At 33.3% G+C, this 18,988-nt stretch overlaps 1 protein-coding gene and 2 long non-coding RNA genes across 3 annotated transcripts in view; all 3 read right to left on the bottom strand.

The window, feature by feature from the left end:
* LOC124438379 overlaps positions 1–18,988 on the bottom strand; it is a 105,324-nt gene that overhangs the window by 41,783 nt on the left and 44,553 nt on the right. The gene's annotated exons all lie outside the window — the stretch shown is intronic.
* LOC124438380 lies at positions 6,175–7,339 on the bottom strand. Its single transcript, XR_006946065.1, has 2 exons — positions 7,219–7,339; positions 6,175–6,598 (listed from the first exon to the last, which is right to left on the bottom strand). It is a non-coding gene; the product is annotated as an uncharacterized LOC124438380 (long non-coding RNA).
* Positions 12,969–15,634, bottom strand: LOC124438381. Its single transcript, XR_006946066.1, has 2 exons — positions 15,455–15,634; positions 12,969–13,253 (listed from the first exon to the last, which is right to left on the bottom strand). It is a non-coding gene; the product is annotated as an uncharacterized LOC124438381 (long non-coding RNA).

The raw sequence follows: 18,988 nt of genomic DNA, 5'->3' as shown, positions 1-18,988 counted from the left end.
ACATCTCTACAAACTTAACTTAATGTTACTTTCCTTTATGCGTAGTTTATTTAATTGATTTTTCACTAACTTCCTTGTTTAAAAAAATTAGAGAAATGGTTTCCTGTTGGTGATACGCAATACATTACATCATTATAGGGTTGTGTAGCACATTGCCTAGGGTGGTACTTTAAAACAAAATTTTAACGTAATATTTTTTTTTTCAATCAAGTACGTTGTTAAACAAGTGTAAACCATCTCAAAAGGAGCAGTTTTGAAAGAAAATTTCGGCATTAAAACAAAGTGATTAAAACAATAATTAGTTTCAACTTGACTCGCATAATTTAAATATAGTCTGATGTGACTAAATGCAATTATTATTCCAAATATGGGCAAAACTAGCTACACAAAAATATATTGTGAAAACTGTAATAATTGGGTTTTTAAATACAGAACGCTATATCATTTTAGTAAACACTTTAAATGTTATTTTCCAAATAAAATTTGGTGCGCGTGCTGAATGTAGCAATATAAAATTCATAAGACGACGTCTTGATGAATCTGTCGGCAAATGTATTTACAAATTTTCCCGTTGGGAAATATTGAGCATCCCTGCTAGATTTTAAAATTGTGTCTTGCTTTTATTCCCGAACTCATTATACATGTTGAATAAACACTTAAAAAGTTAAAATATAATAAAAAACGCAAACTATACAATTTAATTTTTTCTTAAGGGATATGGAAGTTTGTTATACTTAATTGAATAAATTGACGATTTAGTACGGCAAATTTACGTCGGACAGACAAATTAGGAATCCAGAAACGAACCATTATCAACATTACATCAATCATAAACGAACATAAACGAGCTACTAAGAAACAAGACAAACTAATCAAATTGCCGAACATCACCAAATCACAAAGCACAACATTGACTGGGACTCAGCAAAATGCATTACATACAGTACTGACTATAGACAACGGCTTACATTAGAAAGTTGGAATACCAACTTGGAACAAACCCCCCTGAACAGATCACAGCAATTACCGGCACCTTACAAACGACTTATTCACAATACAAGCAAACGATCAACTAAACACATTACACTTCACACTAGTTCACAATGACAATACACATTTCCTGTACACACAATACAATGACATAAGAACCAGATAACAGATTTTGTTGACGTGTTCCCCCCAGGTGTTATATAACTCGATTATAATAATCAGAAAGCCGGCCGGCATCAATATTTCCGGTGCTATACTAGTGAAATATAATAACAACTGGAACAATAACTCCTATAGTTTTCCCCATGGTTGTTTGAAGCTAAACTCCCCCTGATATAATGCCTGTTTTCTTGGCGACCGACGTTTGCTTTGGCTTGTTGGCAGTTGAAAACAGTGAAAAAATTATTTGTTTTTTTTAGACACATTTTATGCTTTAAAATTGCATCTACCATAATTAGCGTGTGCCTCAGCAAGATATTTCGAGGAGAAACATAATCGGCGGGCATCATGGAGGATTGTTTCTAACAATATATCAACCAAGTTTATCGGCCTGTTATATGCAATGTGTTCATTTTCTTTTCTCTCTTTTTTATGCTTTACACGGACAGCATAAGAGTAGGGTGTTATGTATTTGAAAAATAAACTTAATTTTTACATATTTAAATCGATAAAATAGTATTTCAAGAATCATTTTGCAAGGATCTTGCATTTTTCTTTATGGCACTGAGCTGTATATATATTTGAAGATATATATTTTTATGGCGTTAGAAATGCTCTTAAAAACACATTTTTCTAACTTGCAAATTGCCAAATTTTTACAAAACTTGGTAGGATTGTGTATTTAACCTGGAACTATAATAGTTTGGTGGATTGAACGTTTACGTACGAGTGAAGCTTTCAAAAACGGAGAAAAAGCAAGAAAAAATTGCACGGACTTTTGGTAATTTTTGTCTTTGTTTTAACATTTTTTAGCGTTTTGGCCGATTTTTTTTACATTCAACCAGTTTGATTAATAATCTTCAAATATAATAGTATTTTGAAAATTAAACGCAAAGTTTACTTTTGAAATTTTATAAATATAAAAGTGCCACATTTTTTTACAAAAGGGATTGGAGCTACCTGCAAGCTGGCATCATGCTGACTTCAAAGATAGCGGCGAAGTTATCATTTTAGTTGATATTATAGTTCACTGTGCTATACATCCTACGATAACCATACAACCGGGAATCGAGTCAGCGACATTTGTTTTCTCAAGATAAAAGAATTGATTTATTTTATAAAAACGAAAGACTGTTTAAGCGATGGTTTTTTATGAGACAATAGGAATGTACCGGCGTGGCAACGCAGGTTCCGCTTTAAAAACCATTTCAAAAAGAATAATTACTAATAGCTCGAAACAGCACGAACTTTTGTTGTAAAAAACTGAAATTTCATCTACCTACAGAAAATTGAGTGAATTTTCCGTATCTACAATGCAAAACTCTAAAATTCCGACCAATTTTTTAGTAAGTGTTTTATTGCGTTATAATTTATGCATGACGTTAGTAGTACTCAGTGGTGTAGAAGTTGGGGGCGCTTGGGGGCGGAGCCCCCTTCTAATTTTGAAATTGGTAATTTTAAAAGGGCACTATTGACAAAAACGTCAAGAATGCCTCCCCCCCTCCTCCTCGGATAAATTTAGTTCTACTGCACTGGTGGTACAGACACATCGATTATAATCGTTATGAAAAAGGTTCAAGTAATAAAATTTGTATCAGCAGAAAGCATAAGTTGTAGACTTATCTAATGGTGGGAAATTTTTTGCAAAAAGTAAGTATCTTATGAGATATTTGGTAAGATACAATCACTTCCGGAAGTTAATAAATTAATATAAATTTTTGTATAAATAATCCTCGATGCCAAAGAGTTAAAGAATAAATATTCTGCAAAGTAACAATTTTTACTTCTCGAACGGGAACATTTAACTCTACCAGTGTGTCTCCTGCATACATCCAGCATCGTAGCAAACTTTTTCCTGCGTTGGAAACTTCTAAAAATTATCATTATTCTTCAGTTTAGAATCATATTGCTTTTTGCAGTGAGTATAAGTGGACCTAAATTTGGATATAACATGATTAAATATACAGGCTGGTGCCCCGTGACCAGAAAGAAACCATACCTTGTTTTACGAATAAAGGTTTCTGCTGTTTTTGTAGCTGTACTGCTTCTATACTTTAAAACACCAGTGTAATTTAGAGTGCATGCCTTGTAGTTTGATACAGATCCTAATAATTATGCATTTTCACTTTCGAAGATGAACTTCTTTGCGATTATTTTAAAGTACAAAATAAGGGATTGAAATTTAGGCACCATAAAAAGACGACAGTGCAAACTTGTTTCGGTGTAAAATAAAACTTACATAACCTGAAAACGGACATCTTGTAAATTCAAGTTTTGAAAAAAGAGAATTCAAAATGTAATATTCCATTTTAATACCTGTGTTACCTATCTGTGTTTTAGTACCTATCTATGTTACTATTGTATAAAATTAAACTTTACTGCCACCAATATCTTCATAAACATCATCTTCTATGACAATTTTCTTTTCCAAGATTATAAAATTATGATTGGTAACATATATTTCATTCTTCTAAAAATAATAAGATTTAAATAAGCTTTGCCGCATTTGGTCAGAGGCGGGCTAGCCCATGATAACACAGTTAAATTTTTTGGTGAGCTCACAGCTCATTTGTGGTCTATATATGATTCAAAAAATTGTAACCATAATTGCTTTGGAAAAACCAATGGTTTATATGTGCTTAGAGCTATATTGACAGTTAAAAATACTCATCAGAACTTGCTGCTTTGCTCTTTTGAATATGCACAAGTGCAAAGTTAAAATAAATAATTGTGCCTTGCACAACTATATTTTACTTATGAATGTTTTATGCAGTGCGGTGTTTGAAATTAAATTTTGTGTTTTAATTTCAAACACCGCACTGCATAAAACAATCAAACGACATTCCTTTCACGAGAAAACATGAGCCCAACAATATTGACCGGCTCACCACTGTGTGACTTCATAGCTCAGTTGATCAGAGCACTGCAATGGCACCGCAGAGGTCATGGGTTCGAATCCCGTTGAGTCACCTGATTTTTTCAGGTCCTGAGACGATTGCTTAAATTGTCCAGCAAAGTGCGAAGATCATATCTTCATTTAATTATATTTTACTTAAATAAACTATTACGTTATTTTCGTTAACAGAACTCCTTGGGCCTTAATTGTTTCAATTAAAGTTAGAGAGTTGTAGTTACAACTTGAAAAATATACAGCAGTGTCCAATCTCCCCGCTCTTGAAGCTTTATGCAATTTCAAAGAATTGAATGTTGAAAACATATATTAAAAGGCTCCTGAATAAGACAGCACCATCATCATCATATCTCCATAATCCTGACTATGATATCACCATTATCACCATTGTCATGACCATGATGACCATTATCATCATCATTATCATAATTAATCACCATTAGCAGGACCATGACCATCGTTAGCTCCATCTTTATTATCAATTATACCATGACCACGATCATTTCAGTATCATCATCACCCTTATCCTTAATGCAATCACCAATATCATCACTATAACCATTATCATGATCATGATCATCATCATCATCATCATCTTCATCATCATCATCATCGTTCTTATTAATGTCATCATCGTCATCAACATTGTTTGCATTAAGAACTTTAAAATGTTCAGCATCCTTCAATTTTACCGCTCTCAAAGTTTTATCTAATTTCAAACATATGAAAGTTTTCATGGATGTGTGCCTAAATATTAAATCATCTTCATCACTGTCTTCAATACCATGATCACCGTAACTATGATCATGGTCATCATCATCATCACCATCATCATCATCTATTTAGCTTACACCGTATGAAAATGGACAAATGTTCATTGTCCAAAAAATAAACCAGTCCATCAGAATCTCCTTCATCCAGAAATCGGTTATAACTTTTCAACTTTACTGCATCCAGAAAAAGTGTTTCTCTCTTCTCGGTTTCATTCTTTGGTTTAGTTAAATCAGAGCATCTTCGCTTTTTTTATGAAACACTTGTTATTATTTTGAACTACATGCACAGTTTCCTTCTTCTTGTTGATTCTTTCACGAAGCTTTTTATTTGCTTGACTTAAATTTAAGATAAAATTCTCCAAGTCATCTAACCAAGAAGCTTAAAAAAAGTTCATCACCGACGTCAATTTTTACAATTTCCACTTCGCAATCAAATTGACTAAGCACAACGTAAGGAAACGATTGACATTTTTTTGTTTGGAAAATCAAAGAAATATACGATTCCTTTAATTAGATGTTTTACCGCATCACGAATTGTCAAAACATCTTTTTTTCGATTAAAAGCCAGCTCACTAGCAAATAGATCACAAACGCAATCAACATGTGCGCATGTCAAGGCGAAATATCTATCATTATTTGTTGCCAAACATTGTCAGTGTGCCATTGGAACTGCTGGCCTTTTGTTTTTTATCTTTAACACCTTTCAGAATGGGCACAACAGTTGCTGCATCATATTTCTTACAGCCCGGAAATTTGATAAATATCGAATTTTGGCTTTGTATAAGGTTTGCACAGGAGTTCCATAAATTTCCATGCTTCCCATTGAAAAATTTGTTCGAACCCTTTTTTTTGAATCTTCATCTGACTTTTGTTCATCACCATCAACTTTAATGGTCCGATGAAAAATGGTATAGCTTGATTGTCAGAATTGGTTCCTGATCTCCAAATATCCGTGGCAACATTAATAATTAAATCAGGTAGAAGGAAACCATTGGTTTGCTAAGACAAAAACTACACTGATACCAAAATGGGTACGTTTTTTCCGATATTGATCTTTAATAAAAAGACAAATCTTATTCACCATAAGCAATTAGAACAAGACAACAATACACTACCTTAACAAGAAACTTGTGCAATTTTATATTTTGCAATTATTCATACACGCACCGTATGCTCGATTGCATTACGATCAGAAGACAAAAATGAAAGTTAATATTAGTACGAGCATACGTATGCAATGCGGAAGATCATTCATTACTATGACATTAATGATAGTACTCATAAGCACTCACAAAAAATGAAGTAAATTGCGTGGCAAAATATTGAAAATGATTGAGGCGATTTAGATGAAAAACTACCATACAATTTTCTTTAATAATAAGAGTCATTTGGCCATGAGCCACGAGATTACAAACTATTGAGATCTTTTAATTTTGACAGACGACCTTAAAGCAACCATTATTTTTTTGATTTTATAATACGTTCATAATTTTTGTATCAAACTTTATTTGTTAAACCTAACCTTCCATTAAACCATTAAAATTTAAACTACTTCCTGCCTGGCAATTATGATGTCAAGAGGCCTTGTCAAAAAACTTTCCTCTGGGCCCCAGAGTATTTCGTGGTTGCCTTGTTACATGTATAATATATAAAACCAAAAAAAGTCTTTCACGTAGATTGTTCACTTTGTCTCTAATATTGTAATCTTCATTTAGAAATTTTTTTCCAATATCTTCTATTCTCGATGCTTCTTTATAATTGACGTCTAAATTAATGAGTCAATTTTCAGTAAATCCTATCAGTTAAAAAATTTGCAATTAATGCATTAGAAAAATTAAGTTCTACATAAAAAAACAAAGCCAATTTGTTGTGCAATAAAATGCGAAAAATTCAATATGTTACAGCCCCAAATTAAATACATTGAGTTGCAAATACTACATGAAAGTTCTTATTTTCATTCAATCTTATATCAATTGATTGAAAGTTTCGTTGTGTTATATTGTTAAATTCACTTGTGCACCTTGAAATAACTGTTCAAGAAATTTTTGTTTATTAAATACCACGCAGAAATTGTTAGTAGACAATGTATTTGAGTCTCTTGATGTAGCGAAATTACGAAGATCTTATCCACAACACTATGAATTACAATACAGGTTTCTTCATTTATGGCATTGCTCACTTATCCAGATTTATCATGGTTTTTGATGACATTCGGCAACGATATTTGTACGACTGCGGATTATCTTTTTAAACGTTGTGAAGATAGTTAAGTTAGTCATAAAAAAAAATTCCTTTTTATAAAGAATTTCGGTTAATGCTCCTTGGTTTTTTACCTTAAATAAAGAAGAGTTTTTAATTTTTCTTTGAAAAGTCTAATTTACTGACCGAAAGAAGAACTATTCTGTGTCCTTCCTTGTCCCTCAACAAGTATCTTCTCTTGGATCTCTTTCGGAAGCATCTTTTCCATTTCTTCCAGTAGATTCTTTTTTGTCTACACCAGTAACTTTTTCTGTACTTCCACCGGTATTTTTTTGTGTGTGCATTAAAGTTTCATTTGTGTATTTTCTTGTAGCTCTTTCCATGTATTTTTATCTAGAGGATATGATTTTTTCAATATTAAAAAGTAAATATGTCAATTCGAAACTTTTAATAAATTTTATTAATTTCAATTGATAATACACATCACTTGGTAACAAACCAATCAATATAGTGAAAGAATTACAACAATACCTCACCAAAGATTGAACCAGAAGGTAAATTGAATTAAATTATGGATGAAATATGTATGAAATAATTTTTAATTTTAGGTAAATTTTATGCTAAGTTCTTCATTTTTCATGCGGAATGACTTTATGATCTACGTCCTTTATCAAAACATAAATTTCAATATAGCTATTTGTGTTATTTGAAAATATATATGACCTAAATATACTTTAGCGTTATATATAAATCTTTCGTATGAGCTCCGAACGTGAGTTCAATGTACTAGAACGCTATTAAATTATGTGATTATTTTTATTCACTAGCGAAGAAGTTATTTACAACAGTCGTGAGTGTTCTATATGTTAGAATTTATTTACAGGCTTTTTATATATTTGGTTAAAGAAGGTGCAGTTATTACACAGCGGATAATGTACTTGAAATTTGAGTAGTTTTACGTAATTATAAAGTGAAGTGCGTAAGTTTAAGTAGCGCGTTTGAGTAAGTGTAGGATTGGCTATTTCCTCTATTGCTAATACATGAATCTAGATGAGTGATGTACGCACGTTATGTACGTCACTACAATACATTTATGAACAAACATATGATCTAAATTCAAGCATACCATCATCATTCATTACTTCACAAACTGGTTCATGATTTTTTGTCTAAAAATTAAAGATTTAAATTCATTAACACACTGGCACAAATTTGTGCTTCTAAAGTCTATTATTGCTACGGCCGATATACAAAACATGCATATAAGTATAACATAGCTTTCTTGGCAAAATTATTTTTGGTTTCACCCATCAAAGCCAAGTGGTAGTACCAACTATGTTTAAATGTTCAAAGTTGTATTTTCTGATCAATAAACTGACCTCGTTAATAGAAAGGAGTTTATAAAAAGGCAGTAATTATTATCTACAATGCATATGAATTTTGACTTTGTCAAATATTTAGCGACATCTTATCAAATTTATTCCTGCGTGATGAAAGGACTTGCACAAAAATGGGTTATATTTCTCATAATTGTATCAGTTTATCGGGAGAATTTGTCTTGTTCACCTGTTTTTATTAAAACTGAAATATATGAAGGTATGAAATGCATTTGTTTTTCACATAAAATACACACATGTTAAAGCTGAGAAAACATTATGCAATCGTGAAAATTAACATACAAATACCCTTTCCCCTTCATAAGAATCGGGCCTTGGCATAGCAAACTACACCTCCAAATGATGCAACGTGTACCTTAAAACACAATGCCTCCGCTGTTAGCTGTGCCTGTTCTTTTGTTATGCATTGTGTTTTGACGAACTTTGTGAGAAGAGCAAGAAGGACTTCTCTTCCTGACATTCCTCGATTAAAATTTAAGTCTCCATACTTACTGTCGTTATTATCACTTATTGGATCTGAAACTGAAATAATTACTAATTACTGCATTGAGATGAGTAAAAGTGATTTTTCAGTACAACGGGTGACTTTGTATCATAAAATTAACAAATTGCTCGACTCAATTGCTCGACCCACTAAGGCGATTATAAACGCATAACAAAGCACAGGATTTGCACTTGTTTCAACTTCTCATATTGTCTACCATCTTGCTCTTAAGAAAAGATCTAATGAGACTATCTGATGCAAATTTTTTAACATGCATGATAAAAAAAATTACTTCACCAACTACATTATTTTAAGGCTTTCTTAAATAGTTGTATTATTATATTTCAGAAAAAAATATGCCTAAAAGTTTATAAGTCAAAGTCAGGCGTCATACCGTCCCAATCACCTTTATCATTTTTTTCATCAACTACCATGAAAGTATATGATAATTATTGACAATGTATTTATCATAACAATCTTCCATGTTTTTCTATGATGTATTTGCTGCATAATCGTAAACAAGATTATTCTTCTGAAAATTAGAGAGTTTAAACTACAACGATTGACATGCTTGGAGCAAAACAAATTCTTAAAATAAATCTAATTTATTATACTTTGTATGATTGCCTTAAATAGAATTATACCTCCCGTATCGGTCCTATGATTGTTACAACTATTGATTTGCAAGGCAAAAACGTACACTTATGTGAGTCAAACCAAACATTTCCACAACAGAGACTATAATCACAATTTGTAGTCTCATCCACTTCAAGAAAATCCTCTAACCCCACCATATCTAGTTCGCACAATTCCAGTTTTCTGATTTATTAAAATTTCTTAGTTTACAAACTGAATCCTTCCCTTAGCATTCAGAGCAGCTAATTAGCTTTAAAATTTTGTAAAATATGTCGTCTTTTTATTCCAGTATAGTTTTTTTTTTAAGTATGATATTCATACATTACTGTAAACAAATTCATATTAGTCTGAAAGCATCTTTTGTCAAGAAAAAACGTCACTATTAACTCAATTCAAAATTAATATTAATTGCCTTTTCTGCTCTCTTCCTTATTGAATTTTTACAATAAGGGTAAACCAAGCCCAGATAATTACGTAGACATTACTCAAGTCTTCTTATATAAGGTAAAAGATTGATTTGTTGATTGATTTGTTTCGTTTTTTGCTCCTCTGTTTTCGTCTTTACTTACCTGTGTTGTTTTGGCTCAAGCTAATGTCACAATCATTTACGATGTTTTGTTGAACCATCACGGGTACGGTGTTTTGTTGAATCTTATCAGGTAGCTTAACATCCAAATTTCTTTCTATTTCATTAGCTAAGCCTCCCTGCTTACACTCTTTCAATGCTAGGAGCAGTGCTATTACATTGGCATGCTGACCATCTCTTTCAAACCAATTGTTCAACACATATCGTGTGGGGTTGTCAGAGAGGTTTTCAGCAATCCTGTCTTCTTTACCTTCTGGCATATTCAGTACTTTGTAAAGGCTTGAAAAACAAACAATTTTAGATTCTAGTTCGGCAATACACCGACATAATTATTAGTGTCATGTCATGCTAAACATCATACAGGAAAAGGTTAGGTTAAAACCTTAATTTTTTTTTCCAATCACCTTTTCCAATCATTCTCTAATAGCTCATTTCCTTTTTTAAACGTTCTTCTAACTTTCTTTGAACATGATTTGGTAGATAAAAGTAGGTTGTTTATGGATTACACACTGTTGATAACTGGTTTGTCAAACCAACCACAGACTCTGTATCTGTAAATGGGGAACATAAAGGGGACAATACAGAGGTAATGTCCAATGGCGGATTAAGGGTACGTCAGAGTCAATTATTGCAGCACGTTTTGCCATAAAACCTCTTGGAATAAATCAATTGGTGAATTGTTTAGAAATTCAAAGCCAATAGTGTTTTTGTGAAAGCACTTTGAATTCAATATAATTTTGACGAATGCTGAATTTGCTACAGGTCATGTCAAAAAAGAATGAGCTTTTATAGTGGAGGAGAGAGTCTTCCATAGCTCATCCTTCAGCCCTCAACGTCGGTTCCTAAAGGCTATTTTTGCATGATTGAAGAATGATGATTATCGAGTTATTTGTAGTAATAATACAGTCATTACTTAAAATCTATACCTGAAAAGTATGCAATGCATCATACTAAGTGTCTTATATAGAGAACATAAAATGTCAGTTAGCAAGTTTTCCAAGATTCATCTGCTTGCGTTGTTTTGTGATGACTTACCGGATGGCTCCAAATTGACGAAAATAGTGGACGATGTGTTAGTATGTGAAGACAAGATTTCTAAATTCAAGAAAACAATAGGAAATTTTACCTATTGAGCACAAATAAAAAAAATAGAGATATAATCAGTTTGGAAACTGACTTAGTGTAGGGTAGAGCATTAGTTTTACTTCTTGCATGTATAAGTTAATACTTCATGAAATTGATCGTTACAAAATTGAAGAATGTTATCAAGTTGGACGCAATTTAACCAATCTGTGGTATTCTCACAAAGTTTGTTTTATATAGATTTGTAAGTCAATGAGAACATTTGAATGTAGAAAATTAATATTATTACTTGAAGGAGATTGTCCACACTTGCTTACCAAGCAAAATACGTTTTTAAGCTTTCATAAGATCTATTTTAATGAGTCATAATGACATACCACGCTGAAAAAATCTTGTTTACTAAACTAATTTTTAAAACTATAACTACACGAACAATATATAAAGGTATTGGGCTATAGAGACCTAATAAAAACCTTGACAGAGTTGTAAAACAGAATTGTTTGCATAATTACAGTGAAGAATAATTATTGTAGCTATTATTTGCGACACATAATTTTTAAAGTAAATGGTTTGAAGCAAGGAGTATCGTTACATGTTTGTAGATTTAGATCGTCCAGAATGGTATAGTCCTGAGAAGGACTGTTTTTGTTATTTTAGACTGACGTTTCGACAACCTTAGCGGAAGTCAAAGGTCACGTGACTGTGTTCATGGACAAGAATGATTACTTCGACAAAATGGACACCCTTGTTAACGACAGACTAACGTACAAACAACTCAAACGAGACCTAACACCATCACCAGTACGCAAACTTAACAGCAAGATCTTCTTTATGAAATAATCTAACATTATATCTGAACGTATTTACGATCGACCTAGATGTTCAGTACCACGACCACCCAGACTATACGGACTACCAAAACTTCACAAATCACAAATACCCATGCGAGCAATTGTATCATTCTGTGCTTCGCCTACTTAGGAACTCTCAAAGTACTTGACTGACCTACTGCAACCACATACAGCAAATCAAAACACAAGCTACAATCCCCCGAAACTTTCTTTAAAAAACTGAGCACTATACAAATACCGGACAACTATATACTAGTGTCTTTTGATATGAAATCACTGTTCACCAGTATTCCACTTAATCTGGCACTTACTTGTACAAAAACCCTCATTACAAACACTACGGACGTACTGCCATTACCGACAAAAGACATATGGAGCTACTGGAGCTCTGCTTCACCTCGACTTACTTCTAGTACAAAGGTACATACTACAAAAAATTACATGGAACAGCAATGGGCTCACCAGTTTCTGTTGTAGTTGCTGAAATTGTAATGCAATCTATAGAGAAACGGGCGCTCACGACTTACAAACATGTACTACCTTTTTGGTTCCGCTACGTAAATGACACAATCACAGCACTACATGCAGACGAGATTGATGACTTTCACACTCACATCAACAAACAGAACAGCCACATACAATTTACCAAAGATCTGTCATGGATCTGACATAGATCTATCACGGCAAATTACAGATACTGTGCATTGCACACTTCAAGCATGAAATTCATTTTAGTTGCAATTACGATTCTTTGGAGAATAATTGTTCATGAATCATGCAAGTTCTAAATGTCGACTGATGTCAAAGATGAGCAGTTTATTTGAGATACCTGTTACATCTACGTTAAAGTTATACGAGCCCTTTTATTTCGCTTTTAAATGAAGAATATCACAAAAAAGGAAATTGTGCAAATAAATAATGAAAAAAACATATACGATATTTTAACAATTGGAGGTGTGCGAGCATTCCCTTGAGAGTGAGAGAATAATGCAATTTGTGCCATGTTGGATGACAATTTTGCATTGTAAATAAAGAAAACCTTTGTTAAAATTATTCATCATGGCGGCCAAGACTTAACTTGCTCACCAAAAGTCCAAAAACATGTGTTAACATATTTACAATATTTGAAGGTGACATGCAAATAATGAAGGAAAAAATAATACTGCCTCGAAATGTTGCCATCCCTTAAAGTGGTTATATCACGAATTTTAGCCCCCCTTTTTTATTAGCTAAATTGAAAGACCTTGTTTCAGTGATTTTAAATCTGCAATTATAATTGAAATTGGATTGGTGAAAGTGATTTTACGGACGTTCAAAGTCACGATTTTCAGCATTTTTTTTGCGAACTTTTTGATCGGTATGCTAATGACTTGTGACGTAGAAAGTTGAACACATATATCAACAGTCTACTAGTAATCTTAATAAGAAACGCGGAGGAAAACGCTGTGTTGCTGGCGGACCTAATCAAATTAGTTGCGCCAATGATTCAAAAACCGAAGGAATGTCGATGCATCTGTTTCCTAAAAAAGAAACAGAGCCGCAAAGACATAGAAAATGGGTAAATTTTGTGCGTAAACATAGACCGGGTTTTGAGGCTTCCTCTACCTCGTGTCTGTGCTCTGCGCATTTTAAAGATTCTTGTTTTGACCTTAATTTGAGCGTGTAAGTCAAGCTCAAAAGAAGGTTGAAGAAAGATGCTATCCCAACCATTGACGTGGCTGGGATTCCTGAACCATTACAGGACGAAATAACCGATCGAAAGCGAATACAAGTAAGTTTACACTTGTTTATGTTAATTTTCTTTTGTCATATGTAAATTCGATATAAGTTTTGTAGATTATTCGACATACTCTCCATAAGCCATCGCTGAAGGAAACATGTTCTCTCAATGAGGAAGTACCATCTACTAGTGATGAAGCTGAGCATGTTTAAGTATGCACTGATTAAGCAAATGATTCGCCATTTGAACGGCTTGCTATTTTCCATTTATACATTTATGCTATGAGTTAATTCCATATATTTTTTCTTTTGTCTTTTTTCCCAGCCTGACATTGAAGAAAAGATATTCTTTCATTTAATTCTTTCAGCTTAACCTCTCAGTAGTTGCAACAATTTGTTTTTATAGTTTACTCTTGTTTCAAACCATTAAACTGCATGTCAACTTATATAGTGCATCCATGTATCTCCTATTTGGTTTTCATCTAGGCATATTTCCTGACCATTCCAAACTCAGCAAAGAAGGTCAACAGTCTCTACAGTGCACAAGTTAAAAGACTATTCCATCATCGCCCCTCTGATGGTATGTAACCTGTTGTGTTACCACTTGGATATGCTTTCCGAATAAAGTGGTAAACACAAGAAGGTAAAGGCCGAGTATTCTCCCATCCCATAGACCCACAAAACCATCGCATCAACCATCTGTATATCACAGCTCTCAAGTACCTGAAGTAAATGAAAAGGTTGGTGAAACCTAATTATTGTTGATGAAACAATGTTGATTATAACATTGTTTCTCTTGCAATTTACAATCTTACATATTTAATGATTGTGATGCTTGGCGGCGATAAGCACGTCCATTCCTATCTCTCAATAGTGGCCCGACGTTTTCAAGGACAGCCTCATGAACTAAAGGCCCAAATTTGGCATGCTGTGTTATGCATGATATTTTCTCAATGCTGCCATCAAATGTCATTTTCTGCAAAGTTGGTCCAATTTCCTTACAGCATCTGTACTCTAATGCGCCTTCTAACAAATCGGTATGACAGCATTGACAATTACACCTGAAACGTGGGATTATCCTGGTTTATAAAGTAACTTTATGTATATTACAAACAGGAGAAAACAACTTACCATTCACCAAGTGGAATTACGCCATCACTTCGTTGTTCTAATGTCGCAGGGAGAATTCCATCGGGATCATCTGGAGTATGCACTTCATCACCATCTCCTGCTAGCGGTCATCGTCATATGCGAAGTCGTTTAAATGCTCGACATAACCCACGGATTCCGAGCTCGAATCAGATACGCATTCAGACATCGAATTTGAATTATCTGAGCACTGATTTGAGGCCATACTTTCCGGACAACTTGTTTTTTAATCTTTTATTGAAAATACTGTCATTATTTGTTTTTAAGACAAGAAAAACGACAACAAAATCACCTTCTATAATATAATATTATATTGACGGAAACAGACGTGTTCAACTATCAACGTCACAAGTATCAATATGGCGTCGTAAAAAATTCGCAAATAGTACCCTACTTTGGAGGCAAAATTAAGCAACTTTATCTGTTTAAGTCCAGCGACATGTCATAGTTCTTCAAATAATCCAAATTTTCAATTAAGCTCATAAAAAAGGGGGGCTAAAATTCGTGATATAACCACTTTAAGTTTTAGTACTGCTACGTGAATTTCAGAACACTATCATCATGTTGCAGTGAGTGAACGATGGAAATTTTTCAAAGCAAAACTAAATAATCAGAATGGATACGCATTCGCCTCTGGAAGATACACATACGTGACACTGGAGTTTACAATTATTTTCCAGGCATTATAATAAACATTGCTTTTGAATTATAAAAGATCAGCAATATTGTACAATTCGCAATCAACCAGTAGATCATACAGCAATCCAACAGTTGATTTATTCTTGGATTCCCTTCGAGATATCACTTCCTCAACAGGATTCTTAGACTTTATAAATTTGCGGATGTCAATTATTGTCACGTCCATAACGAGATGGCTCGCAACCGTTTCCCAACAGTTTTTCGCTGTGAATGATACAAAATTCGTTTGTAATGATTATACATTTTGGCAAATTCAACAAAATATGTAAAGTATAAAGAGAATAAGAAACTGTTTTACTAAATCAACCATAATATAAGTCACACGTCTCAAATCTGATTTAAATTTTATTTTACTGCATTAAGCATTTTTTTTCATATATTTAACAGATTTTGAAGATTCATTACATATGTGTTATCTGAATTTAAAATTTTAAATGGTTGAGTAACACATTAAGCAACAACTTGTGCTTGCTCAAGTGGATTATCTATGATGGCATTATCCACGAATATGTAATAAATAAGCGTGGTGGTCAGAATCAGATATCAACTGATGGCAAATTTTCAATGTACCAATTAATAGCACATGTCACATTCAGTTACAATTTCACTTACAATTCAAACGTATCGAGACCTTCTTTAAAATGCCAAAGTTCATTTTCTCAGTTTTTTCTTCATCATCACAATTTAAAAGACCTATAGAAGTTTAAATGACACACAAAATCAAATGGATTATTTTTGTAGGGTTTAAAAAAGCATCATTTCACTTTGCACTAAAAATCTTTCTTTTGCTGTATATATGTCATAGCCACAGTAACATAATGTTCACATGTACATAATTTGCTTTAGTCTTTATACCCGTGCTGCCAACAGGAAATTTTTTTCTCATCCAAAGGCCAACATCCTTAAACTGATCTTTCCTTCGAAGCTCCCGAAACAGAAACCTGATTTTCTTTTCTTTCAATTTAACGATTAAGTCAGCACTGTTATGCACGTAACATTGCACCTTCAACATGTTTGTAGCAATTTCTGAGAGAACGTCAACATGAAATTGGTTTAATATCTCTATTAACGGGTCTTTTAAATGTTCCGGTAGGTCTCTGACAAATTTTAGAGCTATATAAAAGAGGATATTTAAGTTACTCAGAGATATGTGTATGTAGCTATATAACCATTAAAGATTTAGGTAAATCACCAATATTGATTAAAGTTCTCATTTACACTGCCAGAAAAGCACTACAAATCAATTTTGCAAAAAATTGTTATTTTATTTCAAGACATAATTAAAATTCTTGCGACAGCAATTTGATTTTTGAGATGGGATGGCCCGAATCAAACACAGGCATTGACCTGTCAGGTTCCAGCCGTAGCTCCAACCTTACATCTTCTTGCAGCTCTTGTTGGACATTGTCTCGTTGCTCCGTCCGTAGCTCGTGCCGTACGTCTTCATGTAGCTCATCACATAGTTTTCGCCGTATTTCTTCCGATAGTTCTTGTCGTAACTCTTGCCTTACAACACCAAAAAACTCTTCCCACTTATTTTTCGTTGCCTCTAGATGATGTCTAACTGAAAATTAAGAATTAAATCTTCTATACATGAACTCACGACCTTCAAAAGCAATGTATGACAGGAAGGGAGAAACAAATGAGAATATATTACGACACCTTAAATTCCATAAGTTAAAATCGTAACAGTAAATGTTTCATTTTTGGAAAAAGTTTATAAAAGTATATTGCCAAGTACTGTATAATACATTAAAAAAATATAGATATTTATTAGAGTAATTAGATTTATTAACCTAATTAGAATTTAATAACTTAATCTTGAATTAAATCGGCTTGTCAGAAATGTTTTACCTGGCAATGAGATCGATTTGACTGAATCTTTCTCCAATATCTTCCATTTCAAAGTCGGTTTCAGTAGTATAAGACATGGGGGTAACAGCGCAAAATAAGACCATGGTTCAAAGGCGTCCCTCTGGCAAAAGGTCATGTAAAAAAAGCTGCGCAAAAAAGTCATTGTTTCAATATAGTGGTAAAAAGGCCGTGTTTTGAAAGGCGTCCCTCTGGCAAAAGGCCATGTAAACATAACTGCGCAAAAAGTCATTGTTTCAAAGGGGGGTAAAAAACTCGAGTTTACAATCTATCGTTTTAAATATGGAATCTATATGTTTTTGAAATATATAGATGCGTTTAAATTTTAAAAACTATCTTTAGAAATCAAGTGGTAACAAGCATCGTTTCGGAGGGGGCTCGGCAGCGCAAATTTTAGCGTAGCTAAAATTGAGCAGGGGGATGGAGCCCCCGAGAATTCATGCGAGCCTGGTGGGTAAAAAATTCTAGCCTTAGCTAGAATTTTCGGCTCGCCCCCGTGGCATTCGATGAATATTCGAAGAATATTCGAGAATAACAGAGGCTTAAAAAATGCTCTTCAAAAAACCGTCTTTAAGAATGAATTGTTAAGAAAGCATCGGTTCGGAGAGGGCTCGCAGCGCAAATTTTAGCGTAGCTAAAATTGAGCAGGGATGGAGCCTCGAGAATTCTCAGGCGACGATGGTGGAAATTTTTCACGAAGTGAAAAATTGAGTCCCCCGTGGTTCGATGAATATTCGAAGAATATTCGAGAATAACAGAGGCTTAAGATATGCTCTTTAAAACCGTCTTTAATAATCAAGTGTTAATAAAGCATCTTTTAATCGTTGTTAGGGTTTAATTTCAGGCAACTAAGCCTGAAATTTTGAGCGCAACAATGTCATAAATGCTCTTTACAAAATATGGAAACAATATAGCTGTTGATTTAGCGAAGCTAAATTGCGTTAGCGGCGCGCGTGTCTTAGTGCATGTTTTTAACAATGGTTGTTTAATGTAGATAGCACATTTCATCAGCGCATGTATAATAATACAATGTTTTACAAAATATGGAATCTATATGTTTTTTAATTTGTCTATCAAGTGCGTGTCACATGTACATAACAATGTTTTATATAATTTTGTTAAAAGTGTTTTTACTAATTGTTTCAGGATTTTGAATCTTTTGTATATCGCTTTTGTATTAATTACTTGTTACAAACAGTTATGTGATATGTAGTCAAACATGAGGAGCAGGTATGTATGATTTTACTCTAACAGAGGCCCACGCTACATGCTTACTACACATTATAACTGTTTGTTAATATTTAGTTATTTGAATTGATAAGATAATGACCATAAGCATAACTTGTACACCATCATCTAATATATACCGTTTATCATCAAAACAGCTAAGTGATACTTTATTAATTTCATAACTACTAAGTTGATGGTTTACACTTCTAATAGTTTTCATTGTATTATGTATTTGTTTCTTTTCAAATAG

Source organism: Xenia sp. Carnegie-2017, unplaced genomic scaffold (genome assembly GCF_021976095.1).
Source record: "Xenia sp. Carnegie-2017 unplaced genomic scaffold, XeniaSp_v1 HiC_scaffold_19, whole genome shotgun sequence".
NCBI lineage: Eukaryota > Metazoa > Cnidaria > Anthozoa > Malacalcyonacea > Xeniidae > Xenia > Xenia sp. Carnegie-2017.
The sequence above is the reverse complement of the archived record's forward strand: the minus strand, read 5'-3'. Positions and strand labels throughout refer to the sequence as shown.